Raw genomic sequence first — 13,086 nt, 5'->3', positions numbered from 1 at the left:
ATCTAAAAAAAGATGTAAAACGATTGTTTGTTGGATGAAATTGCTGAGTTGAGACGTGTACATTTCTCTGTGTAAATTTTGCAGAAAATAAATGTTATTTTATTCTTACGTTTTGCTTGTTTTATGCATTAAAATAGTTTCTTGATCTGTTTACTTTTATTCTATCATTTGGCCCATTGTGGCATATTTAAATGCACATTTGCATATCTAACCAACTTTAACAATAATAAACAATTTCTAACAACAACAATAATAAATCATTTTAACAAAATTAATAATGATTTTTTAACAAAACTTTTACTTCATAAATAGGTATATTTTCAAAAGGCAATTGCTAAATATTTTAAAAGTTGTTATTGTTAATAATTTCAGAACAATATGTATACAGTTTTTTTTTTTTACAGTCGTATCTGCAGTGAGCTAAAGAGAGATGATATTTTAAGCTCTTCTCGAAAGCTTCTAAACAGAGACAGTCTCAAAGCAGGAGTCCACTGTATTTTCGCGTGCACGCGGAGTGTATAGCCTAGCTGCACTATTGAAGCGCGACGCCATGGAGACATAATCCCCTCGCCAGAGCTCAAGTGTTTACTTTCTCCCCGCAGATAAAACAGTGTAAACAGCAGTGTCGGATTGACAGTGTGCCTTCATTTAACGGAGAAACCGAGCACTCCAATGTTCATAATGCACATTTGATGAGGTGCATGAAAACACATGCCATTCTCTCGGTCTGTTTAATATTTACATAAATAGTGTTTCAATAAATTTTAGATAAATTCCTCTGCCCCGATCCTTTTTTTTTCCGAATCAGTTTTTATTTAGTTCGGTGTTTTACAGTCCGCATAATTATTTTACAGTCCGACATTGCAAAGCGAAGAACACCGAATTATAAGAAATAATAAGAATAATAGGCTAAATTATTTAAATGTATTGTTTATTTTTAAGGTCTTAGACAAAATAAATGTTTTAAACGATCAAGTGTAGGCTAGCCTATTTCATCTAAATAAAAAAGCGTAATGGATATAGGCTATAGGCTAAAAATGCATTCAAAACTTGTGATAATTTTACATTTTTGCAGCAATTTAAATAATGTTGCTTAAATGGAAAAGATATCAGTGTTTAAGATTGGGCAGACTTATACCAAGCAATCTAACAAATTTTATCTAGGCTATATTTAGGCCTATATCTAGTTTGAATTATTGCTAAAAAAATAAACGAAATGGATATCCCTGCTTGTCTAATTTGGTTTAATTTTAAACAGACAGAACGGACCGTTTTAGCCTATTTTTTCGGCTATTGTTTAATATTTTAATTGTCCTTGATGCAACGGAATATTAATGGATATAGCTGTGGATTTACTTTAAAAAAAAAATATATTAGAAAAGTATTATTTTAAAACAAAAAAAGGTACATAATTGTTTTGTGTTTTCTTATAACAAAATTAAACAAGATGGTCTCATCGTTAAAAGAGTTTTACAGTTCGAATCTAGAATATAATAAACACGAATTAATTTAAAGAGTGATTAAAAACACCAATACAAATAACACTATTGTATTGACAATAAGCATTGTGAAATTCCCTCATCTTGTAATTGTTTCAGAATTTGTCCGTCATGTTAAAATTCTGTCGCCCTCTTATGGTAGAATGTGGGAACAAACGGAGACGGTCCGTGGATTCACAGGTGAATCGCCGAAAAGCTTTGTCTTTGATAATATCTCCATCTTGTGGTGAAATGTATGGACAACAGAAACAGAGGTTAAAACAGCTGTTCGGATATGACGTCAATTTACAGGCCAAACCGGAAGACAATTTCAGTACGAGTTCCCGCTTGAATTTTTTTGGACTTTTAAAAGTAGCGGTTTTCTTTTTAAGAGTAAAATAAGGTATTTGGTTAACATCACTCGGGAGATTCGTTCTCAATTTGTTCTAAAACACTAATTTTACTAGCGTCTATCAAGCGACAGGTGAATTTGATTGGACAAATGGTATTTTAACTTTTTGGTTGGAGACATTTTGCAGCTCAAAACAGTCTTCAGACTTCAGACAAAACAGACTCTATTAAAAATTGCACCACAGTCAGGATTTTTTTCTCTCTGTGTTTTTATTGCTTATAGGGCATGAAAAACAAGATTAGAACTTTTTTCATTATTATTCGTTTTTTTACAAAGAGATTTTCAGATGTCCACTTGAGTGGACAATATAGCCTATGCTTTTATGTTTTTTACTGAAGATATCCTGTAACATAGCCTATATATCACTCTAAAAAATGCTAGGTTGTTTTAACCCAATTTTGGATCAAATATGGACTAACCCAACGTTGGGTTAAAAATGCAATTTAAAAATGGACAAACCCAGCCGTTGGGTTACATTTGTAATGTAACCAATGCAATTTGTCCATTTTTAAATTGCATTTTTGTCCATTTTTGATTTTGTCCAAAATGCAGTTTGTCCATTTTTAAATAGCATGTTTAACCCAACGTTGGGTTAGTCCATATTTGACCCAAAATTGGGTTAAAACAACCCAGTATTTTTTTTTTTTTTTTGTATGTAGGCCTATATATTTATAAGGCTATAGGCTACAGTAATAACACAGTGATAATGGGTGTATTTAACAAACCAATGAATACAAATGATATAAAATCATGTGAAAACTATTAAATATATAGGCCTACATACAAAAAAAAAAGCTATCCTACAGCTTCAATTAATGCAGTTTGTTCCCGTTCCACCCGCAGACAGAGAAGAACTTTAAACCAGTTGAATGTCATGTGTCTTTGTGAACGTGAGGACGTGATTCCATTCCATCAAAGATCTCTACAACCGATGAAGGTATGTACAACTCTGTGGAAACCCAATTCAGACTATTCTGATTATGTTCTAAATGGACAAAATTAGCTCTCCTCTCTGAGAAAACATAAGACTGAAATTTATATTGATCTGTTGATGTTTTCAGACTGTGTAAAAACTAGCTTTCAGCTGTTTTCCGTCTCATCTGAAACGAGAAGTGTTGGGGTAACGTAACGCATTACAAGTATTGTGCATTACGTGATGATCAGATTATGATGTAACCAGTAAAGTAATGCATTACAAGTAACGTGCATTATGTAGGTTAATCTGAATATTTTTTGATGTAACAATAAAGTAATTAATTACAAGTAACGTGCATTACGTAATCAGAATATTTTTGATGTAACCATTAAAGTAATGCATAACAAGTAACGTGCATTAGGTAATCAGAATATTTTTTGATGAAACCAGTAAAGTAATGCATTACAAGTAACGTACATTATGTAATCAGAATATTTTATGTTATGAGTAAAGTAATGCATTACAAATAAAGTGCATTTTGTTGGCTAATCAATATATATTTTGATGTAACCAGTAAAGTAATGTATTACAAGTAACATACATTACGTAATCAGAATATTTTATGTTATGAGTAAAGTAATGCATTACAAGTAACGTGCATTATGTAGGCTAATCAGAATATTTTTTGATGTAACGAGTAAAGTAAATCATTACAAGTAACCTGCATTATGTAATCAGAATATTTGATGTTATGAGAAAAGTAATGATTAAAAGCTACATGCATTATGTAGGGTAGGCTAATCAGAATATTTTGGATGTAACCAGTAAAGTAAATCATTACGAGTAATGTGCATTACGTAATCAGATTATTTGATGTTATGAGTAAAGTAATGCATTACAAGTAACATGCATTATGTAATCAGATAACTTTTTTGTAATAACACATCTAATAACACAGATACATTTATTTACAGCCAAAAAGTTACTGCAGATGAAGTATTTTCAAGAACAGTCACAGTAATATATGAATTGTAGCTGAAATGTAATGATGCATGATATCCAATTTAGTTGACAGATGATTAATCAGAATTTCCTCCCTAAATTCAATACTTGGAAAATTTAACAATGATTATGACTCCTTTGGAATGGATATTCCGGAGCAACTTGGTATTTCGGACTGGCTATCTGCCAGCTTGGTTTGGAGAAAACAAAAATTCCACATACAAAGGCTTGCCACTTGGTGGCAGTGTATAGGATGATGCACTAGTGTCAACAGTAGTGTTTGATGTGCAAGTATGCCATCAAAACCATGCATAAGAAAGAAAATGGTGTTTTAAACAGCTGTCCACTGGAGTGACCTCTGTGTGTTAAGATTCATTTTAAGATTATTGTTATTATAACTGTACATTATCTCTTACTTAATTATTTTTCAATTCATATAAGAACATTTACATACTATAGCCTAGTTATAGTTCGATTTTTATGTTAAATCTAGCAATTTCTGAGAAATATGGAGGAGGATATAGGTGTGACAGGTTAAATGTTGAACATTTATGAACAAAAGTCAATTCAATCTTTTATCTTATTTGTTTTTTTTTGTGTGTATATATGTATTGTTTCATTCTGTAGTATCATTTATAGAAACATTTTTATTTAATTTGTATCAGCTATGAATTTGCAAGATATAGATCTGTAGCACCATCTGCTGGACTGTTTTTGCAGAGGCTAAACCATTAAAGTCCAAACAGACTTGGTTTAATAAAATGGGATTCATACAATCAATCAATAAAATATCATTATTTTGCCTTTTTTGATTCCATTTTATTGCACAGTAAAAAAGAAATCATGATTTGTTCTCACAAATTTTTTTTTTTTTTGTCAAATCAACTTAATTTATATGGTTCAGATAACCATATAATATTTTGAGTTTCTATTGATTAAACAATCTTTCCTCATTGTATTAACTAAATTTTTTCATGTGAATACCAACAACAATGACAAAGATAATGATGCAATCCAGAGGAGTGGAATGCAACATACTGTCCGTATGTATTATTTCAATGTTTCAATGTGCTTAACCCTGTAAATTAATTAATTCATTTACAGGGTTAAGTTTTTTTAAATAAATTATTTATTTTTTTAAAGTATTAATTTAATTAATAATTAATAAATATATTATTGATTAATGTAGCCTGGAAAGCCCTTTTTATTTTAAATGGAACAGTTTATTGAACCTTTAGACAAAATCTGAAAAAAAGTTTGCATATGTGTTTTTTGTTGATTATCATATTTGAAACATATGAGAAACATTGAGACTTTTCTGGCCCATAGATAATATGGAGCTCATACTCAAGGTGGATAAAAGGCCCAATCTGTGCAAAAATAGTCAATTTGGTGCAGTTGCTGATATTTAAATGGCCAAAAAGAAAGATTAAATTCTGATAGCTTGTAATAAATGAAATATGGTAACTGTTATGTGCATATTTTGTATGCAATGCTGTTACTTCTGAGCTGGCTCAGAAAATAAATAATTTTTATTTTATTTTTTATGTTATTTTAATTAAATTTTTAGTAATTCTGTAATGTGATTTTGTCATTTGCTTTTTTTTTGTATATATATATATATTGCTATTTAGGTTCAATTTACTTTTCAGTTTTAGTTTTTATAAATGTATTCATTATTCCACTTAATAATTTTAGAGATTCAACTTAAATTTATTTCAGTTTATTGACAAGGCAATATATCACGGAGGGTGCCTTGGTTCTGGGTTCAGGCTGGCCACAAACTGGCTGTCAAGGTTCTGGTAAACGGGTGAAAAGGTGGACTTTTCTTTTAGGTTTTAAATGCTTAAGAGGGCAGAGCTCCAGGGCCTCATTAGACCATCGTGTGGCCCGCTTAGCCTCACTCTTGTGGGCGAGAGAGTTCAATTTCCACCGCGATGGACCTCTGGAAGTATAAAACCTCCATGAATTGACTGACTGATTTCTATTTAATTTTATTTCAGCTTTATTGCAATTAACATAAACGTTTTTAGTTTTAATTAAGAATAATAACTCTGATGAAAGTGACACAAATATTTAAAATGTGTTGTTAATCTTTTTTTTAATTATTTTGCATTAGTTATCTATTGTTTGATATATTTGATCCCATTTTTTCCTAGGCCTATCTAAATATGGATTTGGTGCCTCTGTAGACACCCTAATGACCTATCCGATATCTGCCTTCACTGTCTCTGAGGTGAGTGTTTTTGGATGCAGAGGTAATCTGAGTGTTCGTGAGAACGGAAGCAGCTATAATTGTCCAGTTTGAAAATGTATTTTAATGGAGGACAATCAATTCCTTAGTAAATAAGCCTGAAACTGCTTGTGAGTGTTGTAAACAGAAACCAGACATTGTTTTAGGAGAAGCAGGTATTGTATTGTCTGATGGGAAGAGACTGAAAAAAAGTGCTCTGAGATCTTGTGTTATTGTATTTGGTGCAGTAATATCTCTTAATGGTGGTCAAAAGTTTGGAAAAATTAAGATTTATTTTTAGTGTTTTTGAAAGTCTCTTCTGCTCACCAAGGCTGCATTTAATTGATAGAAAATACAGTAAAAGAACATAGAAATATAAATAAATGCTAACACACACACACACACACACACACACACACACACACACACACACACACACACACACACACACACACACACACACACACACACACACACACACACACACACACACACGTTCTTGTACATCTATCTTTATGAGGACATGCATTGACACAATGCAATCTCTAGCCGCTTACCCTAACCTTACCCATCACAACTAAGTGCCTAACCCAAACCCTTACCCTAAACCTACCCTTAACCTAATTATAACCTTATCCCTAAAACCACGTCTTGACCCTCTAACAGTCCTTTAAAGGGGTCTCAGAAAGTGAGGACCGGCCAAAATGTCCTCATTTTACTCTTTGTCCTCACTCCACACTCAAACTGGTCCTCACAAAGATAGTTGTATACACACACACACACACACACACACACACACACACACACACACTCTTAATGACTTAATGAGTGTATAGTGACATTTTTCCAAGGCATTCAGGTCATCAGATCTGCCCTCTGTGGCCTATTCAGAAGACAGAATAAAATGCTCATACATTTGTTGCAAATTACAGAATTATAGCCTGAAAGCAAATTGGTAATGAATTCTTGTTTTCGCTTTTGTTCTTGATTGGTTTGTCTCTGCGGGCTTTGGGCTGTCGCAGGGTTCTTGCTCTGTTACACCTGCACTCTATTGACTTTGTAAAACCTGTTTCTTCATATGAATTATTTGCTTGGCTCTTTGTTGGTTAAGTAGACACGGGGAGCAGCAGCCATTTGTTTTTGTTGTCTGAGTGTGTATTAATCTCGTGTCAAATTAATTAGGCGTAACTGGTATTGTTTATTCAGTACATTGCCTCCATTCACACAGTCTTGTTCAGTCTCAAGAAGCACAGAGTAGCTTTGTACCACAGTGTTTCTCTGAACCTGAAGGTAAAGTCAGTGTTGCTAAAAATGAATATATTTGGGGTTAAAATCAGAAGCAACCAGTGATATCGATTTGGCTCGACTATCAAGCGTTAGCTTGCTAAGAGACCCTGTAAAGAGCATGTAGATGGTGTCCAGAGGTTCAGGTTGTGTATCAGGTGGTCTTTTACACTAGATGGCAGTCTTACCACACATGTTTCCCATCACTGTTAGTGTGTCTTCTGCAGTGGACACAAGGTCAGGCTGTTCTGCTCAGATATCTGGTGCAGTGTTTCTCTAATCCAGTTCATAGAAACCAAATAAGAGTCACTTACTTTTGTTGACTATAAATCTGTTGAGTATTAAGTATTAACCAGCTGTAATTTCAACAGACTGCACAAGAGCTTTTGGATGCTGCATGCAGACTGTCATTTTGTTGTTGATGTTGTTAAAAAAAAAACTGGCTGCTGTAGTTGTAAAAAAAATAGTGAGGCTTGCTGTTACGACTGCATGTATTTAGAATTTCCTAACTGTACATGTCATTAAATGATGTAATGTTAATTTACCATACATTTCAAGCTATTAAAATGGCTCTTTTGTAAAATGTACTGATAATAATGGAAAGTCGCTTGATGATTTCAAATTCAAATTTATGACATAAATGACTTATTTTACTTCAACACAATTTTAGGAGTATTTTATTGTTGTATACTGTATGTAAATATGTATTTACATTAGTATATTAGTGTATTTTCTTTAGAGTAAAATTACATATTTTTGTATTGTACATGGCAAGCTAAAGTGCAATATAACAAATGAACATTTTTACAGTAGCACATTTATTTCACTAACATATTTTTACTCAACACTATGTCATTCATTGAATCAAAATGAACTTTCAATCACATTTAATAGATTCAAATTAGAAACATGAGCACGTGACTGCTCTTTTTTTTTCAGGCAGGGAGATGTCTGTTTCTCCATCTATTACCTCACAGTGCTTAGCTTCCATTGTGTTTTTGTCAGCATGACAGCTATCCTGCAGTGAGCTGATAGGTTTGTGTGATGAGTTGGGCCCGTGCGATTAGAGAGAGTGTCACAGTGAAGCCACTGAAGGGCATGACTGGACACAAATGTCACTGCTTTGACATCAGTCAGATAAAGGTGAAGGGTAATTATGAATATGGGAGGTCAACAGAAAGTAGTAATCAGCTTGGGAATTGTTAAAACGAGGTGGATGGCAGTGATTACAGAACATGCAAATGCTGTAGCGCACCACAGGCTCACTCGGAGATGCACAAGTTCAACCTCCACCTGTGATGAAAACCATTTAGTTCATTTCTTTCTCCTGGATGCTGTTTGTGCATTTACAAATCAGTGTTTCTGAATATTTTCCCTGCTATCAGCTGCTTGTGGTGGGCGTCTCCTCCAGAAGCTCCGCTGGAATGAAAAGCATTGAAGTGCGAGAATCTTTTAAGAGGCGAAAGCAGAAAGTAATTTTGCAAGCGCTTCAGCGCCGTTATCTGACTGTGTGTTTTTGTGAGTTTCCTCTGGCTGAGCTGTAATGAATAATTAGTGGAGGGAGAAGATAAATAGCCATGGGGCTTCCTGCTACTGAGGAAATCCATTTAGGTTATTACTCCTTACATAAAACTCATTTTCACTCTAAGAGCTGCCTTTACTGTCCATGCTAAATAACAAATAGAAAGTGCATAAACAAACAAAAGAATGCCAATTACTTTTCCGCTCAATAGAGAACGCTGGTGAACGGTCCTTGGCTCCGGGGTGTGAGGATGGTGTTTGGTTAAGAGGGGATGCAATCTCACGGGGGCGGAAGGGTGACACACTTTAGCATAGGGTTGATGGCTTATGGTGCATTATCTATGCGGGGGTCAAGGAAAGGGGTCTGACCCGCCCCAGCAGGAGTGGATTAAAGATCAGAGGCAGTCTCAGGTCAGCAAACTGTGCATTTTTTGAAGGACCACCTTGAGGATTATTGATTTTGGGGCGTCATTTGATACATTGATTTAAGGGAGTAATTGGATGCAGTCTGTAGAGGGGAAGAGGAGTGCTTATGTGACCTTGGCATCTGCCCTTTCAGGCCCTGTTCATGACCCACGGGTCAGTGTCATGTCACACCCAACCTGCTGTCTTGTGTGTAGTGGGATTAAATGTCACGATGCTGTAGACAGAGACCGGTTTTGATCGTGTGATTGCCCACAGTCAAATTTACATCTACATGTGTGACTTGGTGGGCAATCACGTGGAGTCACACTTATGAAATATATACATAAAATGAATTTCCATTTATATATATAAATATGTATAATATATTTATATACACATAACATTTAAATATAATTATGATCATTTTGTTTTTATTTATATATAAATAAATAAAAGCAAAATTATTATAATTATATTTAAATGTTATGTTATGTGTGTGTGTGTATATATATATATGTATATGTATATATATTAGGGCTGTCAAACGATTAATCGCGATTAATCGCATCCAAAATAAAAGTTTGTTTTTACATAATACATGTGTGTGTACGGTGTATAATTATTTTCTATATATAAATACGCACACATGCATGTATATATTTAAGAAATATTTGCATGTATATACTGTGTATATATATTTATATTATATATAATTTATATTATATATATAAATATTTTATATATAAATAACACATTTTCTTAAATATATATATGCATGTGTGTGTATTTATATATAGAAAATAATTATACTCCGTACACAGACATAAATTATGTAAACACAAACTTTTATTTTGGATGCGATTAATCGCGATTAATCGTTTGACAGCCCTAATATATATATATATTTGAATTATGTAATTATAGTTCAATTATATTTAGTTATTTACTTTTAATAATTTTAATAAATGTATATTAATGAAATGTGTATATGTATGATGTATGGTGTATTGTGTATGGAATAAGATATTTTTTATTGTTGGATCAAATCTAATCGAAAGTTGTTGTAATAATAAATAAAAAAAACCACAAAGCACAAATTATAACTGAACAGTTGGTCTGAGCTTTTTGGTGGAGTTCTCTATGTTTTGTGGTGTGATCCATCTTCCTTGGTTTAGAAGTGTCAGAATCTCTGCAGGAGGAACACAATTCACCTCTCCCACACAGTTTTACCTGAACGATTCGCAGTCTACTGACTACATCTTTTTGCCTCAGGATGATTTTGGAGCAAATAGCACCATTTGCTATTTCTCTTGAATCGTACATTAACACAAACACAATGGTGTGTTTGTCTTCCAAAAAGCTGACCACAAAAAGATCATCATGTAGAGAGTAATACTATCACTTTGGCATGTTGATTTAGGAGCTGCTCCAGCAGGTTGATTCAATCAGTATGCGTGGTGGTAATAATTCCCTGAAGGTCTCTAGTGGTTGGCTTCAGAAGAGCTTGTCAGGTTTTCAGTGATGTAAAGCAATTTTTTTAACAGTGGAAGCAGAACTTCAGTGTCACGTTTTATGTATCATCATATTAGTGGCCAGGGAGGAAAGTTTAAAAGGAGGGCAGACATACAGTATTGTGTAGATCAGTGGTTCTCAACATTTTTAACTCCTAGGCCCCCAATTTACAGTAATATTAATAATAACACGTTTTATTTATATAGTTCCTTTCAAGAACCCAAGGACACTTTACATAATATTGACAAATAATACATGTACAATCAGGAAACATCAAAGTGAACAGGCAGTCAGACGGTGATCATATAACATACAAGACAATAACCTGAAATAAGTATGGATCTGACAATGAAAGTCAGCAATCAGTTAACAAAACAATGTAAATAAATGAGTTTTAAGTTCAGTCTTAATGGTCTAGAGTGAGGAGACAGCACAGAGGTTTCGGGCAGATTGTTCCAAAGCTTAGGAGCTGAAATGCTGAATGCCCTACCAACGGTAGATAGTTTCAATTTGAGAAATACAAGAAAATTCTCAAAACTCCATTTAAGAGTACGGTCAAGAACATGAGGGTGTATTCATTCTGTAAGATATGAAGGTGCTAAACCATGTCAGGCCTTAAAAACTAGGAAAGTATTTTGAACTGAATACGATAGACAACAGGGACAACAGTGCAGTTGCTAAAGGATGGGAGTGATGCTTCTGCTGATTTTTTGTTAAATGTAAGGGCACGAGCAGCTGAGTTTTGAACAAGTTGTAAGCAATTAAAGGCTGTAGTGGGTAGGCCACAAAACAAAGAGTTAAAATAGTCCATAACAAGGTTATAAAAGCATAGATAACAGTTTAGGTATTTTTGAGATTTAACAAAGGTCGTAAACAAACAATGTTGCAAAGGTGGAAAAATTAGGATTAAACAAGCTGGCTGATATGGAGTTTAAAACATAATTTAGAATCAAATAGTACCTCAAGATTCCTTATGATGGGAGAAGGATTAACTATATCTCCGTCAATATGAATGGAGATGTCATGTTGGGTAGAGACAAGGGATTTAGGGCCTAACAAGATTTCTAGTTTGTCATGTTATAAGAAGTTTTGAGCCATCCATGCACTTTGAGATCTTGTAGGCAGGAAGTGATGGAAGGGGAAGGAACAACAGAATTTGGCTGAACAGTTATTTATAAGCGTAACTATGGAAATTAAGTATGATCTGATCAAGATAAGGCTTATAGATTAGAAATAGAAGTGGACCAAAAACAGATCCTTGAGGTACACCATGGGAAGCAGAGAGTGAGATTGTTGCCTGTCAGAGAGATATGAAGTGTGCCACTAAAAGGCAGTACCAGTTATACTGATAGCAGTAGGTTAATAGACATTATTTCCTCTGGTACTGGTTTAATAATGTTTTCAGAATGATTTTCAATAGATGAAATAACTATAATTATTGTATGTTAACACAATGTTCATTAGGCAGTGTTCTTGCCACTGGTTTTTTTTCTTTTTTTTTTGACCAATGAATTTGTTGACTTTTCCAGTGATTACAGGAATTCTTTCCTCAAAAAGTGGAATGTCTACTGATTGAATATTTAAAAAAAGATTATATACTTTATAGAAATTCACATCACTTTTTACGATTATAATACTTTACATGGCTATTCCAGGTCTAGAAATTACACAGGTCTATTGAAATTCTGTCATGTATGCACTATATATGTGCATTTAATCAACTTTGTTGCTGATATGAAGACGAATGCCTTGGTTTGCCTTCCTGTTACTTCACTATGTAGTCCCTCAAAAGTCCTCAGATTTAGCAGACATACATCTGTTCTCACTCACAGTGTGTGATTGTTGGATCAGTTTGATATGCATCATTTTGAGCAGCTTTGATGTTTTTAAACATAAAAGATGAGACACAAAGTGCTCGCTATTAAGTGTGACTGTGCCAACTCTTCTATTACCCTCCACAACACCCCCCCCCCCCCCCCGCCGCCGCCGTCGCAGTCCATTGTAGAGTTGAATGCTTTCAAAGCAAACGCTTCGTCTCTGTACCTAAGATGAGAGACAATCGACGTCTGATTGGCAGAAGTAGGTCTGTCTGAAACGTTGAGTCTACTATGTTGTACTTTCTCGATATTTCTCGATATCACATAGAAGCATACACTCACCCACTTTTTTCTCCCTGTCACTTACTACCTCGTGCACACTTTCATTCTCTCTCATGTTGAATTATAGCACAGCGTACAAGTATGAGAGTCATCAAATGAAGATTAAAGACAGTCCTGTTTCTCTGACAGCTCCATCTCTGGGTCTGTCCTTACGCCTCTAGGGA

At 34.1% G+C, this 13,086-nt stretch overlaps 1 long non-coding RNA gene across 1 annotated transcript; it reads left to right on the top strand.

Annotated features, from left to right (window-relative positions):
• Positions 1-1,883: 1,883 nt before the first annotated feature.
• Positions 1,884-6,025, top strand: LOC307174212. The gene is made up of 3 exons (XR_013823964.1): positions 1,884-1,962; positions 2,734-2,827; positions 5,968-6,025. It is a non-coding gene; the product is annotated as an uncharacterized lncRNA (long non-coding RNA).
• Positions 6,026-13,086: the final 7,061 nt, after the last annotated feature.

Source organism: Squalius cephalus (genome assembly GCF_949319135.1).
Source record: "Squalius cephalus genome assembly, chromosome: 16".
Taxonomy (NCBI): Eukaryota; Metazoa; Chordata; class Actinopteri; order Cypriniformes; family Leuciscidae; genus Squalius; species Squalius cephalus.
The sequence above is the reverse complement of the archived record's forward strand: the minus strand, read 5'-3'. Positions and strand labels throughout refer to the sequence as shown.